This window comes from Triticum dicoccoides, chromosome 3B, assembly GCF_002162155.2.
Source record: "Triticum dicoccoides isolate Atlit2015 ecotype Zavitan chromosome 3B, WEW_v2.0, whole genome shotgun sequence".
Taxonomy (NCBI): Eukaryota; Viridiplantae; Streptophyta; class Magnoliopsida; order Poales; family Poaceae; genus Triticum; species Triticum dicoccoides.
In genome coordinates, this window is record NC_041385.1 from 601,009,085 (window position 1) to 601,028,259 (window position 19,175).

The following is a 19,175-nucleotide window of genomic DNA, read 5'->3' on the forward strand; positions in this document are numbered from 1 at the left end:
TTAACCTGGAGGGACCACGAGCTCTCCTACATTTTATGGGAGCGACGCCCATGGAGATGTACAAGCTTTTCTTCGGATCACAAGCGATGTGTCCGGACTTGAGCGAGGACGCAGGTCTGAGCTGCAATCGCCCAGGTACTCAAGTAAGTAGCCCTGTACCTAGACACACTATCCCATATTTATCACAAACTTGCCCTTTAAAAGAGTTGTCCCTTGAACAGGAGTGGATAGTGAAAGCAAAGTTAATCAGGTGTCCGACCCCCCTCCTTGAGACCACGCCGGATCCCGTGTTAACCGGGATGCTGGAGGTTGCGCCTTCAGAAGAAGGTGAAGGGGGGAACAAGGAAGCTACCGCCTCCGTGAAGGAGGCTGTCAGGAAAGGAGGGATCGAGAATCCCTCCATCCAAGGGAAGAAGAGGACCGCCTCTAAAGACCCGGAGACCATGGTCTCAAAGCGGGGGAAGGAATCTTCGTCAGAGGGTCCTGCGCCGAGAGACGCCTCGGCCGCATTGTGCCCCCAAGGGGATCAACCCTCCACCGAGCCGTAAGTAAAAAGGGGAGTTTTTTAAATAAAGGATATCCCTTCCCTATTTCTGATGAAGGTAACCAAAATTTTACCTTGTAGTTCAGATCTCAGCCCTTCTCAGCAGAGCTCATCTTCAGGGGATCTTCGTCCGGAGATGATGGAGAGCGAAACGCCTCCCCCCGCCGTACCGTCTTGCGAGGCGGGCGACCCTGAGGTGTCGTCACGGAGGGTTTCTCCGAGTCCGGCAGGGCCGGAAAGCAGTCGTATGTCCCCCAAAGCCCTCCGCGTCCGGCTTTCGAAAAAGGCCATCGGACGAGTCCGGCACCACCTGGTGTACAGTCGGAGGAGCTGAAGGATCTGCTCGGGCGAGCGTCTATCTCAGAAGATCATCGTGCATTAATGGGTACGGTGATTGAAAGGATTTCATCCGCTGAGAGCGGTTTGCATGAAGCTATCAGAAGTTTACTGACAGGTTTTGAGGTACGCAAAATGATGTACCTTCTGACAGTTCCGCATATAAGATGCGCCCTGTGTAGATAGTAGCCCCTAAGGCTCGGTGTGTTGTCAAAAATGACAGCGCGTCGAGGATCATAATCCCAGGTATAATATGTCGCCCTTCCTATGTAGGTGGCGAAGTGTCCGGTGGCTAGCCGGACTGATGAATTTGCCAAACTAAAGCAGCAACTTGACGTGGCGGATGCCGACATCGCGCTTGTCAATAAGCGGCTTGACGAGTCACAAGGTATGTGATTTCTCCGCGGACACCTGGTAAGGGAGCTTGATGCCCGTGCCTTACAACATGTATGCTTGATGTAGATGGTGCCACTGCCATGGCGAACCTTCAGGTGGAGCTCGCCCGAGCCAAGGAGCAGGCCAGAAAAAGTGATGCGGCTGCCTTAAAGGCGGCCGAAGAGCTAAAAGCCGAACAGGCTGCTCACTCTCGAAGCAAGAAGGAAATGGCCGAGATGGCCGTGAAGTTGAAGAATGCTGCCGACCGCTGCAAGCTTCTTGAAAAGGAAGATCGAGCAGTGCAAGAGGACCTGAAGAAGGCCACTACCGAGGCCAAGGATGCTCGTTCTGCGATGAGAGCTATGAAGGAGGAGCTATGTCAGGCCAGAGATATCGCGGCTGGAAAGCCCTTCCTGCTGCGGAGGAAGTTCATGGATCCTAAATATGCTCAGTTGGACCGGCTGTGGAGTGCGGAGGATGCTTATCTGGACTTGGCGGCAAGTGCTGCGGACGCGGCCGAACACTTCCGAGATCAAAAGGATCACGAAATGGAAAAGGTTTTTTGGTCGCAGTTCCATAATCCAGAGCGCCCTCTTCCATTAACCGATCGCTTGGCCAAATGGGCGGAGCTAAATAGGTTATCCGGACTTGCCATGAAGGACGTCATGAGTCTTTTGTGGCCGAAAAGGCCCAAGCCGAAGAGTTATTTTGGCTTGGTGTAGCAGTTCCTTGGTGCGGTGCCGCATATCAATGCAATGAGGAGGTCAGCATGCATAGAGGGTGCGCGGATGGCTCTTGCCCGTGTCAAGACATACTGGGCGGAGATGAAGGCCATCGATGTTGCATCCCAAGATTCGGACGGAAGCCGAGTACCTGTCGAGCAATATTTTCAGGAAGTTCTGCAGGGCGCTCGTTTAATAGAGACACAGTGCTTGAAGGATATTATGTTCGAATAACATGTATTATTGTGAAACAATGTTTCGATGAAATATAAAAGCTTTTTATACTTGTGCCTTCAAGAATTAAAATACCTCCTGTGCGGCCGTTAATGTATATGTGTATATAACCTGAAAGATGGTAGTCTTCAGCTTCAGCCCCCACGCATATAATGCGGAGGTGTTTGCAAAAGGCGCATTTTCACACTTGATCCAACGTCTTGGTCCTATAAAGGAGGTGGTAGCGCAGCAAACTAGGCAACCGGACTATAATGCTTTATCACTTTCACTTAGCCATAGGAGTTTGACAATGGGGCTACTATATAGCCCCTAGGGGCACCGCGCTCACCCGAATTCGGGGCGCGTATGTGCTTGACCGGGAAACGACCCTCCGTCAATGCGGAGGAATCCTATAGATTCCGGCGGGTCATCGAGTGGTTGACCAGTCTCACGCTATATCATGACAGTCAGTTTTCGGCTTTCTCTACTGAGGTGCTCGCCTGGACGAACCGGGGCACAATCGCAGTAGTTCTCCTGGTGCCGCGTTAGCCGATAGAGCGGAACGTAAGGCAGCAAAACACAGGAGCCGGGCAAACCCAACATTTGACCAAAGACATGATTCGGAGCTGATGCATATAAGGCCTAACTCGAGATGCCGAACACTCCCTAAGGTATTCGGTCTTTATGAAAACGGGCCGAACAATGCCCTTGGTAATAAGCCCCTGGTGTCCAGGTACGCGCAAAATTCTGACGTGGCCCATGCCAAAACGCCAGCCTCCTCCTCGGTTATAGCAAGAAACCAGGGGATGTGTATCAACAAGAGACAGTAAAAAAGGTTTACGCAGGGTCTTAATCTGAAAAGAATCCTTGCAATGGGTACCTACTGCACGTCTGCGCCTGTGTCTCCGTTGTGCCGTATCCTGGACGGGTGTAGCACCGTGTTCATCTGTAAAAGAGAGGAACTTAGTTGAAAAAGATCGTGCGAAAATGTACGTTATACTAAATAAACAAAGTACAATTCAAAAAATGAATAAAATTGAGCTTTATTGTCTCTTGTTGTACGTGCACGGAGCCCCTTGTGCGGGGGTATGCGGCTAGTAAGCCCTTGTATGTTTACGCTGGACTCGTCTAACCGTGTCCGGGGTCTGAACGACTTGTTTTAGGTGCTTTGATTAGTGAAGCCGGTTTAGTGTGTGGCTGTCAAGGCAGTCACACAATCTTCTGCGCTCGAGGAACACTCGATATTTCCCTTTAAGCAGATGATGCCTCACGGACCGGGCATTTTAAGTGTGAGGGATGCATAATGCGGTATGGTGTTAAAGCGGGCGAAAGCTTTGCGTCCCAGTAGTGCTTGGTAGCTACTTGTGAATGGGGCGAGGTGGAAGGTTAACTTTTCACGGCGGAAGTTGTCGGGTGAGCCGAACACAACTTCTAGCAGTAGAGAGCCCGTACAATGGGCATATGGGCCTGGCATTACCCCTTGAAAGGAAGTCTTGCTATGGCGAATTTTGGTTGGGTCTATCCCCATTTTGCGGATTGTGTCCTGATATAGCAGGTTTAGATCACTGCCGCCGTCCATTAGGACTTGTGTAAATTGGAGTTCGTCAATTATCGGATCTAATATCAAGGCAGTCCATCCTGCATTCCGGATACTTCTAGAGTAATCCTGATGGTCGAAGGTGATTGGTTTTAACAACCAGTGGCGGGACTCCTCTGGGATAGGCCGTATGGCGCGTATATCTATGGGCGCCATTCTGTTTTTCCCTTTTGTCACGTAAAGTGAGTTTACTGTTTTGACTTCTTGTGGGAAATTCTTTTGTTTTCCGGTGCTCTGCTTGTGGGGTTCATCATCGTCCTCGCTTGGTGTACCGAGCCCCTTGTGTTCGGCGTTGATTTTGCCGGACTGCTTGAAGACCCAACAATCTCTGTGGGTATGGTTTGCAGGCTTCCCGGGAGTACTGTGGATTTGGCATATCTTGTCCAAGATTTTGTTTAAGTTAGATAGCTCATCCTTGTTATCCTTAAGGGGCAGTTTTTTATGATTCTGCCGTGAGCTTTTAAATCCGGTGTTGACTGCCGTGCTCTTCGGACTGTTTCCCTTGGTCCGGCGCTGGTCCTTGCTTCATCGCGGTTTCCCGTTTCCATCCCTGACTTCGGATGTACTTGGGTCGCTGGTACTGCATCTTGCCAGCCAGCTATCCTCTCCCGCGCAAAAGCGGGTCATGAGGCTTGTTAATGCGGCCATTGTTCTTGGCTTTTCTTGGACGAGGTGTCTGGCGAGCCATTCGTCTCAGACGTTGTGTTTGAAAGCTGCTAAGGCTTCGGCGTCCGGACAGTCGACTATTTGGTTCTTTTTAGTAAGGAATCTGTTCCAGAATTTTCAGGCTGACTCTCCAGGTTGTTGAGTTATGTGACTTAAATCGTCTGCATCCGGAGGTCGGACATAGGTCCCTTGAAAATTTGCCCGAAAAGCATCCTCGAGCTCCTCCCAACTTCCAATGGTGTTTTCGGGGAGGCTTTTGAGCCAATGCCGGGCTGGCCCTTTGAGCTTGAGGGGTAAGTATTTTATGGCGTGGAGGTCATCTCCTCTAGCCATGTGTATGTGGAGGATGTAATCCTCAATCCAGACTCCAGGGTCTGTTGTTCCGTCGTATGCCTCTATGTTTATGGGCTTGAATCCCGCTGGAAATTCATAATACAGAACCTCATCGGTGAAACATAGGGGGTGTGCGGCACCCCTATATTTAGGTGTACCGTAATATTCGGATGCTTGATGTGTTGCATTGCTTACTAGAGCTTGCTTTCTTGGCCCGTAGATAGTTCTAACTGGGCCATCTTTTTGATGCGAATCCGTGTGTGGATTGCGTGCCGGCTTGTGTGCGACGCCGTTTGCCGCTTTATGTTTGCCATGGGGTCGTCTATCCGACCGGGTGGTCTCCTTGTTCTTTGATTGCGGGGGCTCTACGGCCTCCTCATCAAATTCGGGCAGTAGTTTTTGCTTCGGGTAGCTCTTTGTTCGGCGACTATCGCCGTATTTGTCTGCGGTGTTGAGTACTTTGCTCCATCTGATTCTAAGCGCATCTTCCGCTGTTTTGAGCTTCCGCTTCTGCTTTTTCAGGCTACGCGCAGTGGCGACGAGCCTTTTGTGGAGGTTCTTCTGCTCCAGCAACTTGTCCGGTGTGAGATCGTCCGGACTGTTATCTTCGCCGAGGACGGATTGTTTAGCCAAGTTGTCCTGTTCGGACGGTTGCTCGATGGCATGTTCGTCGTCCACCGGTTTGCCCTGCTCTAAGGCTGGGTCTGTATGGCTGCTGTCTTTGTCGAGGCAGGATTTTGAGTGGCGCTTACGTCGCCGTTTTGACTGCTTTTCGAGGGAATGATCCCTCGTGGCGTCCCGTTGTTCCTCGTCGTCGCTTCGTTTAGGTGTGTCCACCATGTATACATCGTGAGATGAGGTGGTTGTCCAGTGCCTTATAGGTGCTGGTTCATGTTTATCGTCATCCATACCGTTGATGTCTTCGGAGTCGAAGTCGAGCACGTCGTTTAAACTTTCGACAGTGGCTACGAAGTGGGTGGTGGGTGGGCTTTGAATTTCTTCGTCGTCCGCATCCCAACCTTGCTAACCATAATCCGGCCAGGGCTCTCCTGATAAAGAGAGAGACTTTAGTGATTTCAGGATGTCGCCAAAGGGCGAGTGTTGAAAGATGTCCGCGGTGGTGAACTCCATGATCGGCGCCCAATCGGATTCGATTGGCAGGGGCGCGGAAGGTTCGGAGTCCGGAGAAGAGTCCGGCACCTTGGAGTCACGAGCTTCGCAAAGGACAGGGTTGGTGTTTGGCTCAATCGCTGTAGAGATCGCAGCCCCCAAGGCGGAGTCCAGCCACCCGTCCTCGATCGGCAATCGGCTCCGAACTAAGGGTCGGAGCGGTCACAGGTGCGGCCCCCAGGGCACTGTTAGGCGACAGAGCTAGATCATGCCCATCGTGACAGTGTGACGCGCTTGGCTGTGGCTCGAACCCGTCGAAGATCAAGTCTCCGCAGACGTCAGCCATTTAGTTCAAACTTCCAAATCTGACCTGATGGCCAGGGGCATAGCTTTCAATCTGCTCCAGATGGCCAAGCGAATTGGCCCGCACTGCAAAGCCGCCGAATACGAAGATCTGTCTGGGGAGAAAAGTCTCACCCTGGACTACATCATTGTTGATGATCGGAGGAGCCATCGGGCCTAAAGATGACGACACAGAGGAACTCTCAATGAAAGCACCAATGTCGGTGTGAAAACTGGCGGATCTCGGGTAGGGGGTCCCGAACTGTGCGTCTAGGCGGATGGTAATAGGAGACAAGGGACACGAGGTTTTTACCCAGGTTCGGGCCCTCTCGATGGAGGTAAAACCCTACTCCTGCTTGATTAATATTGATGATATGGGTAGTACAAGAGTAGATCTACCACGAGATCAGATAGGCTAAACCCTAGAAGCTAGCCTATGGTATGATTGTTGTTCGTCCTACGGACTAAAACCCTCCGGTTTATATAGGCACCAAAGAGGGTTAGGGTTACACAGAGTCGGTTACAATGGTAGGAGATCTACATATCCGTATCGCCAAGCTTGCCTTCCACGCCAAGGAAAGTCCCATCCGGACATGGGACGAAGTCTTCAATCTTGTATCTTCATAGTCCAGGAGTCCGGCCAAAGGTGATAGTTCGGCTATCCGGACACCCCCTAATCCAGGACTCCCTCAGCTTGCATTAGTCAAAAGTTTCTCCTTGTCCTGCGAGCCACCGCACGCAAGCTTCTCCCGTCCTATAACCTTCTCCTCGTTCGGCAAGTTGACGGGACACAACAAATTAATGCTAGTCCATACTGCCTCCTCTCCGGTTAATATGGCTTAATTTCAAACGAGATAAATACACTGTCTGTCACTGTATATTTGTAAAAATACGGTCAGTGGACTTCATAATACGCTCATTGCGCTCAATATATATATTTTCCGGTGTTTATACGGTCACTAGCTCACCCTGACTAAGTATGTGTGTGCATGCACGTGTAGGTTGAGCACTTAGTGTGACCGTGTGTGTTCCGTCGTGTGCTCGGACATGCATGCATTAGGGCGTCGCGCGCGTTTTTGCATCCATGTGTATGTGTGACTGTTGCATACACGTAGGGGGAGTACATGTAGGGGCCACTAAGGAGTAGTCAAATCACACAGTAAGTTAGTCGGAAGAAGCAACCATCATTTCACTCTTGAATGACACGTACACAATATAAAATGGTTGATATGGAGAGAAAAAGAAAACCACTATATATACACTAGCAGGGGCCTAAGCTACAAGCCTGCTTGCTAAGGTTGCTCTCTTCACAAGCATAGAACGACGGGCCTGATCCTGCAGATGGGGGAAGGGAACAATGTTCTGCTTAGACGCGGTCGACATCGGCGAGGGAGAAAACCCACAGTCGGTGCATCCCAATCGGGGGTCACCGCGGTATGGGCCGATGCCGCGTCCCAACCACCCTTCTAGCTATAGCCCGATGTCCCAGGTAGTCCACTTCCTTTTGGAGCCGGCTTGCTCCACTGCCGTAGCTCCATCTCCATGTCGATCTTTCTCTACCTCTACCGGCTTCTACTTGTGATGAGTTTATGTCTCATGAACTAGTGCTAGTACTATTATTCTAATCACACTTCTTCAATATCTTTGCCATTAGGGATGCTCAGGTCGATTTTAGTGGAACTGCACAAAAGCATCGTATGATCCGAGGGTGCCAGCCGTGTTTCCTTCGACAGGTTCTACCTGGCCAGGGAATTAGATCATGTTTAGGGTTTAGGGTTTAAGTCGTAGTGACCCCATCAGTAGTTTTTCTTTCGTACACGCTCTCACAACTTTTTTCTTTAGTTGTGAAGTAAATATTGGCTATGATCTGTGAATCATTGAGATGCATCAGCATGCATGTTAGTTTTCCTTTGTATTTGATGGAATGTTGTAACGGGGCAACCTTGGAATAGGAATGAAAATGGAATGGAAAGTTTCCGTCTTTTCGGAGAAAAAATGGAAATGGAGAGAAACCAACATTTCATTTCGTTGGATCGCGCCATCGAGCAAAACCAACGTTTAAATCACGTCTGTCGTGTTCATGTCTCACTCTCCTCCACGGCTCGACCCCACACGGTCGCTCGGCATGCCACTCACCGCAAACCGAGTATACGATAACTTTCCCGCCTGCTTGTCGATGGATTGCGCCATGGAGTACTAGCACTACTGGAAGAGATTGACGAGTTGGGGGAGGACAGCTAGCTGTAGCATAGACTCCCAAGAACTTTTTACATGCATGTTGTAGCCGGCCATTGCAACCTTTGAACGCGGAGCAGCCGCGTGCACCCGGAAGCGGCGTAGGCGACGCTCTCTCGCCTGGCGCGCCGCTTCAATGCCGGCGCCAGTGAGAGGTCGCGTCTGCTCTGGCCGGGCATGAATGCGGCACTGACCGTTTCGGGCGGAAAGCACGCGCAGGTGATGAAGAGGGTTCGGGTTGGTCAGGACCGGCCGTGGCAGCGGTCCGGACGTGCGCAAACAAGAGATGTTGTACGTTAATATTGCTGCGTATATAATTAACAACGTAAATAATGTGCCAGTTGGACAAATATGATTGGAGATGGAGATGGAAATGGGATTTTACGTAAACACGGATATGCATGTCTATGTCTATGTGTGTGTGCGCGACGACTCTCGCGACCTGGAAGTGGGGGCATGTTTTTGATCGAGTTTTCTTTCTTGGTACGTTAGAAAATCAGTTTGTCTAATTCACATCTAGATGTTATTTAAGGATATCACATCTAAGCTCCCATAAGTATATAATGTAGCAACAAGAAACAAAAAAAACTAGGACAAAAAAAATAGACCACGAACAGAGTGGACATCAACTTAGATGTGACATAACTATGTCACATCTAGATGTGTCCTAGACCGACCCTTAAAAATTGTCCGCCAATTTTCGTTTCTTTTTTCCGGAAACGCGTGTATTCTATTTAAAACCACTGCTATGGAGAGATTTTTTTACTCCATTACAGCCTCTTGTTTGATAGAGTTTCTCGCGTCTCGCTCTCTCACCCTCTCCATATCAAAACAAGATGACAGTGTCCACTCTATCTCTCTCCTCACCGGTGGTCACAGATCCGGCCGAATCCCGTCCGCTATGGGAGGTGAGGAGGTGCAGCATTGACGTTGTTGCCGTCGGCGACGGAGGGAGCCGGTGCGCACCGTCCTCTCGGAGCCGGCGCTGGTGTGGACGAAGATCGTCCGTGCCCTTGTTCGCTGCCATCGTGTGGGCAGATCCCGCCCGCCCGCCTAAACGACATCTCGCCCACCTAAGGTATAACTTCTTGTACTGGTCCAGCTCCCCAGGTCGCTGCGTGCAGGTTTTCTTCTATGCGACTACTCCCCAGCTCCCCATGCATAGTAGCTAGGGTTCGTCGGCTGGTCCAACATCACCTACTAGTACTATTATAGAGGAAATGCCACTCGAAAAGTTTTCCTGATTTATGCCTCGGTGGAGGTATACATGTTGTTTCCACAAAAAGTACATGGTGGTTGTGCGGTCATTGTCCATATGGTGGTAGTACTATCACTGGTTAAATGAAGAAATGCTTTTTTTCTCGGGTATCCTGGTTTAGTTCCCATCAAGATATAATTATGATGCTTCTGTTTGTTGGTGTACTTTTCATTAATTCTTATTGACAATTGAGATGTCGTTGCTAACCTTTTTTTTTATTTTTGGAAACAGTGATGCGTGTCTCCATACCCGGGCATGTCTTCCTCAATTTTAGTGGAACTGCACAAAATTGGATGGCCATTGTTGTTCCGCCTCACTGTCCTCTGCCACGTGGTTCTTCCTTCCTCGAGCTTGATTACTGAGAAGAAACAGACCACAATGAGGATTTGTTGAACTTCATAGGTGCCTCACCCAAACTTGATGCCAAATGGATGATGCATCACCACGATGACCTATCGATGCTCATGGTTGCGCCTCATGGTTGCGTCGGCTGGTGAAGCTGATCGATTTTCAATGAAAAACAAGCTGTCTTCCATCAGTGCTCTTTGCTTGTTACGCACAAAGATGATATCCTTCGTCAGTTCACCTTGGTTGCGTTGGAGACGCAGTCGTCTTTCACGTTGGTGCAATTTTATCACACAATTGGCTATGAACCAAATGTTTCCTCGAAGAAGGATCGACGTTGGTACTAAGTGCATAAGTTTTGTATTGATTTCTAAGCCTTCTCACAACTTTGTCACCAGCTCCCCTGTAATTTTATTTGTCCAGCTATTAACTTTGATTTAAAAAATGGTGTGGACTAAAAACCCGGATGGACGTAGTAGCCCTCCATTTTTATTTACTCCGCATATTAGATTTGACTAAAGTCAAACTTTGTAATACTCTCAAACCTTTCTGATAATTGAAATTAAAATTCTTTATTTGTACACACTCTCACACGTTTCCGATAATTTGGCGCATGTGTGGTTGTTCACTTAAGGGAGGATAGTGTACCACACGTGAAGGATAAGAAGTGCGACCAGGACGCGTGGGCGTGGATCGTTAGTTCATCGGAAGTAGTACTAGTTTTCTTCACTGTACATTAAATAAAGAGTTTTGTTTCATACTTACACAATTTAAAACGATTGTTATGGAGAGAATAAGAAAAGCACTCCACTATATATTAGTCGTATACACACGAGAGTACTATATGGACGCAGCTTCATTGACTTAGTGCACCTGCCTTTGGGTTTATGATAGGTGGGCCCAAAATGTGGCTGGCTCACTTGTCATACAGCCAAAAGCAGATGCAGTGAAGGCACCGGAGCTTAGTCCGTACTACATTAGTATATATATAAGCGGGAGCCTCAACACTTGTTCGCTAGGGTTTGCACTCTCCACACGCTCGCCGCAATACATATATGTTACATGCTAGAGGCTCAGCGTTCATTTGCTAGGGTTTGCTATATTCACAGTCTCTCACCCTCTCTTCACCAGATCTAAAAAAGATTGCGTTGGCCTCTTGTCTCTCTCTCCCCTCTTACAGTTGGTGAAGGAGGCGTCCGTATCCCGTCGCATCGGGAAGGGGAGGAGGTGCATCGTTAACTCTATCGCCTTCGGCGAGGGAGGCAATCCACTGACGGCTGCACTGTTCTCTTTCACCCAGCGCTTGTGCGGGAGGGCCACCGACCCCTTCTTCCTCGCTGCTGTACGTAGTGTGGGCAGATCCGGCCTCCCGCCGCACGCCTTGCCACATCCCGACGACCCTAAGGTATAAGTTTCTGTGAAACCGTCGTTGCTCTAGCTACATGTGGATCTTTTTCGATCTGTAGTCGAATCTAGGTCTTGGTTCAAAGAGGAAAGAAAGGTGTGGTGGGTTGGAGCATGAATCTAGGATGTGGTTCAATGAGGAAAGGAGGGAGGAAAAGTAGTATAGACTGGCTATCCAGCCGCTTTGTTGGTCGGAAAGGGAAAAAGGGGCTAACCCAGTACACATCTGTAAGGAACCGATCTCTTTGTTGAAAACGAAAAGAAACTGGGGGGGGGGGTCGGGTAGTTTGTGCAGGACTAGATTTGCTGCCCTCACATAGGAAAAAAGTTCAAAGAGAACAAATATGGGACCAACACAGATATGCTGCTTGGCTACATACTCTGCATCACACATTTATACGTGTGGACGCACATGGTGATAGCATGTCCCATACAACTATTTTGCTGAGAATGCCGCCGGAAAATTGAAGCAATGCCACTGTTAAAAGTAAATTAGATTTTTAACGAATGTTGTTTCAAGAGAGTGTCTCTGTTAATATGAATCAATGCAACCGTTTTAGAAATGCTACTATCCTACTTTGTTTTCCATCCAAGATAAGTTATATGCTTCTTTCTGTCACCGTTTGTTTCATCCTTCTTTATCGGCAAGTAATTGTTTCCTTTTTGCCTTTGTTAAAACAGGGGTATCGATTCAACTTGTTGCTATTGCGACATTTTGCTTCGCTACTCGAAACACTTATGTTTTAAAAGTGTTTTGTGCAGCTCAACTTGAATGTCACACCGGTGACTTTGCTTAATTTTTGTGGAACTACACAAAAGGAGATCGAGATTTGTTTCCAGTCTTCGTGGCGAGTTGTTTCAAATCTTGGTCTCAACCACATGATGTGCAGTGTGCTTTGAGATGTTGTGCTACTTGTTTTGGTACTGTTTTAAATAAATGTTGAATTGAAGCTATTGTATTGCTGTCTTTTCCCATTAAGAAGTGAGCAAAAATGGGACCAACCCAGACATGATGCTTGTTGCTTTGTTACAACAAATTCAGCATCACCCCTTTATAAGCCAGTAATTGATGCCACTCTCAGAATTAACTACCCAATCTTATTTCAAAACTGCAACACTTGTTAGGGATTGGCGGGATTACCATTTTTGTGGCCACATGTTTCATCCTCCTTTATTAGCCAGTAATTGATTCCTTTTTTTTGCCTCTCTTTAAATAGGGATATCTATTCAACTTGTTGCTATTGCAACATTTTGCTTCGCTACGCGAAACACTTTGCTTGATTTCAGTGCAACTGCACAAAACAAGATTGGATTTCCTATTCGTGTTGGCAGATTCATATTTTATCCTGGTGTTCTCCTGAAAGGTCAGTACAGGCCTTCATCCACATGATTGTGCAGTGTGCTTTGAGATGTTGTGCTACTTGTATTGGTACTGTTTTAAATAAATGTTGAATTGAAGCTATTGTATTGCTGTCTTTTCCCATTAAGTAGTGAACAAAAATGGGACCAACCCAGACATGATGCTTGTTGCTTTGTTACAACAAACTCTGCATCACCCCCTTTATAAGTAGATGGAAGCACATATTGTTGTTGCGCCCACTCTCCCCTGGAACTGTTTATGCTTTTCGTTAATCTAATGCCGCTGGTAAAATTAATCAATGCCACTCTGAAAATTAATTAACTACTGAATCTTAGTTCAAAACTGCAACACTTGTCAGGAATGGTACTATCCTTATTTGTAGTTCTTTCTACATGTTTAACCAAGGTATTGTTAAGATAATGTCTCTGTTAAAATGAATCAGTTGCATTGTTTTAGGAATGGTACTTTTCTGCTTTGTCGTTCTTTATCATGTTGAAACAAGGCATTGTTAAGATAATGTCTCAGTCAATATGAATGAATCACACTGATGGAGAATTGCTACTCTCCTGCTTTGTTTCCCATTAAGACAAGTCATCAACCGTTATTTCTCAGTAATTGTTTCCCTTATACCTATTGTTGCTTATAGGCATATCAAAATTAAAGCTCGGTTTTATTCCGACTTCGATTTTAGTTGAACTGCACAAAAGGAGCGAATGTGTCCAAGGCAAACTGCTGCATTACTGGGTCCAGTTGGTCGTTCCACTTTGTAGAAATCACTGTTTGCGGTACATTACATAAGAAATGACCGAGAAGCTTTACAGAGTATTATTAGACACCGGTGTTATGACTAGTCTGCAGAGACCATTGGCAATTTAACAACACATGGAGTGCCCTGGGCAAAAAGTGCCCAAACAAGTAGAAGAAGCTACGACAGGACTCCACGATCATAGGCATTACATATTTTGAATGGGAAAAGCTTGTCAAAGTTTAATCATTGATGTTAGCAAGAACACGTTAGTTTAATATATTGGAATTGGAAAACCTTGTCAAAATTTGCTCATTGATGTTAGCCAGAAGACATGCATTTGATATTTTTGAGTGGGACGCCCTTGCTGTGAGCAGCGTCGAGTGTTTTTTCCTATTCCTGTGTTTAGTTTAGAAGTAAATAGTTACTCTGCTAAGATATTCCTGTGTTAAGAGTTTGTTCTGAATATTGTCTATGTAATGCCAGGCCTTGTGTTTGATTGCAAAGTTGAGCTTGGAATGTTGTGGCATGCGGCATCACGGGCTGTTCACCGTGCCTCCTGAGAATAATGCTTTGTATTGTTTTGCATGTCGATCTAATGCCAGTGATTTGCTTGTTAAGAAGATCATCCTCTTCTGTTGTTTCTGTGCGTAAGAAGTTCATCGTCTGATGTTTCATTCATAGCCTATACGACATGTCGGGTAGGTTAGACGTGAAACTATATGATCTTCCGACCAACTCATGATATTAGGCCGTGATTGGATCGTCGTTTTCCAACCAAAACCGCTTGTAAAACTGACGCTTGTAAATTAAAGCAGATGGTCTCGGGCGAAGGTGCTTGGTTGGTCGATTTCGACTAGTAAAATATTGGAAGTACTTCACACATGATAAAAACGCTAAACGACACTCGGACGATTGCTAATCCAGCCGTTAGTTGCTGTTTCGGCCTTGCCCATGGATGGCATGATACGCACATCGTGCATGTATTGTCTGGTAATGTCGTCCATATAGCAGTGCTCGTAAAATATACACTGGTCTCCCAAATTACATGCGTAACCTGCCGGTTTTACTTACAGACCTCGGGCTCTCGGTTTCATTACGCCTGTATTTTATGCGTTGTTTCCGATGACGAGTAAATTACACTTGTATGTTAATACAGGTTTGAAATAAACCAGAGCTCCCAAGCGCGGTCTTACCGTTTCATGACGTCTTAGTTTCTCAAAGGTGCTCATAGGTGTCCGATGATCCTGGCTTCTTGAATGAGCAGCGGGCGCTGTATCAGACCTCCGTAGGGCCCGCGAGGCCCTCTCCGTTGTCCTTCGAGTTGTTGCGCTCGCCGTGATGCCGAGCATTGTTAACATGGTCAACGAACATGAGGATTCAGGAGATGACTTTATTTTGACTGGATGACACTAGGGACCCACTAGGGCCATAGCCATATGTACGCAAGTGCCTCCTTATTATGAACAACTATTTTTTTTGCTTTCTCCTGGTTTCTTGACATCATGGTCCCACACCATTATCAACCTATGTAGTCAATATAAACGAGAGAATTGCACAAGGTGCGGCCGACAGCTGGGACCAAGCAGCTCGAGCAGTATTTGTGTTTTTGAGGCGTGAGCACTGCAGAGTTTTTCTTGGCGATGATTTCGTTGTTGTTCAGAGGAGAGCAGGGTATTAACTGGGCGGGCTGTGGCCCGTCTAGCCCAAGCCAGATATCCAGCCTAGATACTAATTTTTTCAAGATGAAAATGGCTAGCCCAGCTATACATCTTTTTGAGGAATACCCAGGCAAGGTCAACTTGTTATTCTCCGCCCTGCTGGGCTGCAAATCTTTCCTAGGAGGGATGCATTAGGTTTAACAGGAAAATGGGATTTAAAAAATAATAAATGGTTTGTAATTATAAAAACTGGGCAGTAACTATAAAAAAAATGCACCAAACACGAAATTAATTTATAAAATATAATTTATAGATTTTGAAAATCTTAAATTTTCATTGTTGCGCGCGCAATGTTTCGTTGGATTTTTACGTAATACAAATTTATATTTAATTTGACTAGAAATTTCGGGATAAAAATATTTCGGATCCCATCAAAATGTGGGAAATTTTATTGAATTCTCTCTTCAATGGTTGGTTGAAAATATTAATCATTGTCCTAGCTAGAAAATGGGTTGTACTTTTAACAAACTGTAAATGGGTTGTTGTAAATTCCATTAGAATTCAAAAATAGGCTGTATTCTTACAAAACACAAATGGGCTATAAGTTCTCTGCCACACACTTGTGGGCCTACTAAGTGACGCGTCCCCTAAAAAATAATTTGACACGTATGCAAGGCTTTGTCAACTTATTATAGTCAACACACGGTTCTAGCAGCAGTGGCCGTTGGATGTCTATCCAACGGATGTCGTGCTTCTTCTTCAATCTTGGATATTCTTAGCTTCGGCCGCCCAGAAAATGATTCCTCCCGCTGACATCAGGGGCGCACCGTTTCGGAGGTTGACCTGTGGGCCTACTAAGTTGGAGCGTACCAAGGGATTTGTCAACTTAGTCAATATAAACGATTCTAGCTTCAGTGACCGTACGATGTCCATCCAACGGCCGTAGTGCTTCTTCAACCTCTGGTCTTCTTGGTCCAGCCGGCCAAAGCAGCGCCGGTCGTGCCGCCTGCTCCTGCCTCCCGTGGCCGGCTATGTTGCCGCGGAGGCCTCACCGCCCCCATACTACTCCCACCGCTGGCCAGGCCATACCTCCACTCACCCACACCCCCTGTTATTCTGCGGTGACGGCAGCCTCACACCGCAGCCGAACCAGTGAATCCTCGTACTCCTCTCCGCGCGGGCTTCCACTGCTGCGTCTTCCCCGGCTCCGCATCGTCCCCTTCCTAGGCGTCACCGTCGTCCACCGCCCTGGTGCTCTCGGCGCGGCGTGGTCAACGTGGTCAACGACCGACTTCCATCAGAAGAGTACTGTACGTGGAGAGGCTGACAACTGGGTCCACGGCGGCCGCAAGGAAGTGCCTCCTTATTACGCGCAAAATAATTATTCCTCCACCTGACAGCAGGGACCCACCGGACAGGCCACCTTATTTCGTGAAAAAAACATTTCCCTCCTGACTGCTGGGACCCACCGGATGGGCCACCGTATTTCGTGAAAAAACGTTCCCCCCGCAGTCAGCTCAGACCCACCGGAAGTGCCTCTTTATTACGCACAAAAAAATGAATACTCCCCCTACTAGCTGGGACCCACCTTGGTGGGAGGCTGACTTGTGGGCCTACTAAGTTGATGGGGACAGAGGGCTTTGTCAATTTAGTCAATATGAACAATTCTAGCTCCAGTGACCGTACGATGTCCATCCAACGGCCGTAGTGCTTCTTCAACCTTTGGTCTTCTTTCTCTAGCCGCCCAAAGCAGCGCCGGTCGTGCCGCCTGCTCATGCATCCCATGGCCGGCTATGCTGCCGCGGAGGCCTCACCGCCCCTACTATTCCCACCGCTAGCCAAGCCCTGCGGCGACGGCAGCCTCACACTGCAGCCAAACGAGTGAACCCTCATACTCCTCTCCGCGTGGGCATCCATTGCCGCGTCTTCACCGGCTCTGTGTCGTCCCCTTCCTAGGCCTCGCCGTTGTCCACCGCCCTGGTGCTCTCGGCGCGGCGTGGTCAACGTGGTCAAGGAACGACTTCCATCGGACATGGACTGTACGTGGAGAGGCTGACAGCTCGGTCCACGGCAGCAGCAAGGAAGTGCCTCCTTATTACACTGAAAATAATGATTCCTCCACTTGACAGCAGGGACCCACCGGACGGGCCACCGTATTTCACGAAAAAAACCTTTCCCTCCTGACTGTTGGGACCCACTAGCTACACCTTCGCACGCAAGGAAGTGCGTCCGGGCAAAAAAAACGATTCACCCCCTGACTGCTGGGACCCACTAGCTACATCTTCGCACGCAAAGAAGTGCGTCTGGGCAAAAAAAAACCCAAAACGATTCGCCCCCCTAACTGCTGGGACCCACCAGCTACATCTTCGCAGGCAAGGAAGTGCCTGACAATCGGGACCCACCTGGTCAAAGCGTACGTAGCGTTGTCATTCTGGTCGCGAATGTGTACGTACATATATACTGGTGGATGTAGAGGAGCGCACGTGTCGTAGTAGAGGCGCGGACGTAGCATGTACACGTACGTACAGCGTCAAGAAAGAAAATACGGCCACGTATGTGTATATACGGGCGGGGTCTTGAACGCCTACTCGTGCACACGTACAGCGAGGGCTCGTGTAAATGGCTGGGTCGGAACGGAGAAACAACGTTGTCGTCGTGTTCATGGGGAGGCAACGAAATGCGTCGTGTTCATGGGGAGGCAACAGAATGCGTCGTGTTCATCGGGAGGCAACAGAATGCATGGGAGCCAACCGGCTGGGTCGGAACGGAATGCATCGTCGTGTTCATCGGGAGGGCTTGGACGGAACAAGCAATGGAAACGAGGCCTGGCGTACCACAGAACGGAGGAAACGGCCTTGTGTTCGACAGGCCACGTTTGAAACGGGATCCTGTTCATCGGGAGGGGTCTGGTGTACCAAAAAACAGAGGAAACGGACCTCCTACGGTCGAAACGGGGGTCCTATTGATTGGGAGGGGAGTGGCGTACTGCAAAACGGAGGAAACAGACCTCCTACGGTCGAAACGGGGGTCCTGTTGATCGGGAGGGGGTGTGGCGTACCGCAAAATGGACGAAATGGACCTCCTACGGTCAAAACGGGGGTCCTGTTCATCAGGAGGGGTGTGGCGTACTGCAAAACGGGACTCCACGGGATACTGTTCATCTCCACCATTGATCTCCTCCAGCCTCCACGGGTTACCGTCGAACTCCTCCAGCCTCCACGGGCTCCTGTTCATCCAGCCTCCACCGCGCGCTACTCCACCGGCTACTGTTCAACCACCCCTCCACGGGCGCCCCTCCACCGTCTACTGTTCATCCAGCCCTCCACACCACGGGGTCCTGTTCAACCACCCCTCCATGGCCACCCCTCCACCGTCTACTGTTCATCCAGCCCTCCACCACACCACGGGTCCTGTTCATCCAGAGGCAACGTCACCACTCACTGTTCATCCATACCCCCCGCAACGCTCAATATTCATCCTAGAGGCAGCATCGATCAGCTTCAGTTAGCAGCGGTAGCGAAGGAATCGCTTGATCGGGTTCAGTTAACAGCCATCGATCGATCGCTCGGGTTCAGTACCGCGTAGCCTGCAGTGCAATCGCTCGGGTTCAGTTAGAGCCCAACGCTTCGCGCGGGTTCTATTAGAGCCAACGCCTCGCACACACGCGCGTACGTGTAGGAGAGAAACGTGCATCGCTCGCCCCCCGACCTCCCACCGTAACCGGGAACTCCCCGAAATTTTCCTCCCCCTTGCTTCTACCACAATTTTTTCTGTCATGGACGGCCCAAAGAATGTCATGCAGCTGCGTCTCCGGCCCGCCCAGGACGAAAAGCCCATTTCCCGTCATGATTTTTTGTCATAGAAGTAGGACCCCACCACATCTATGATGATACCGGGTTTTGTCACAATTGTCGTCATAGAAGTGTCAT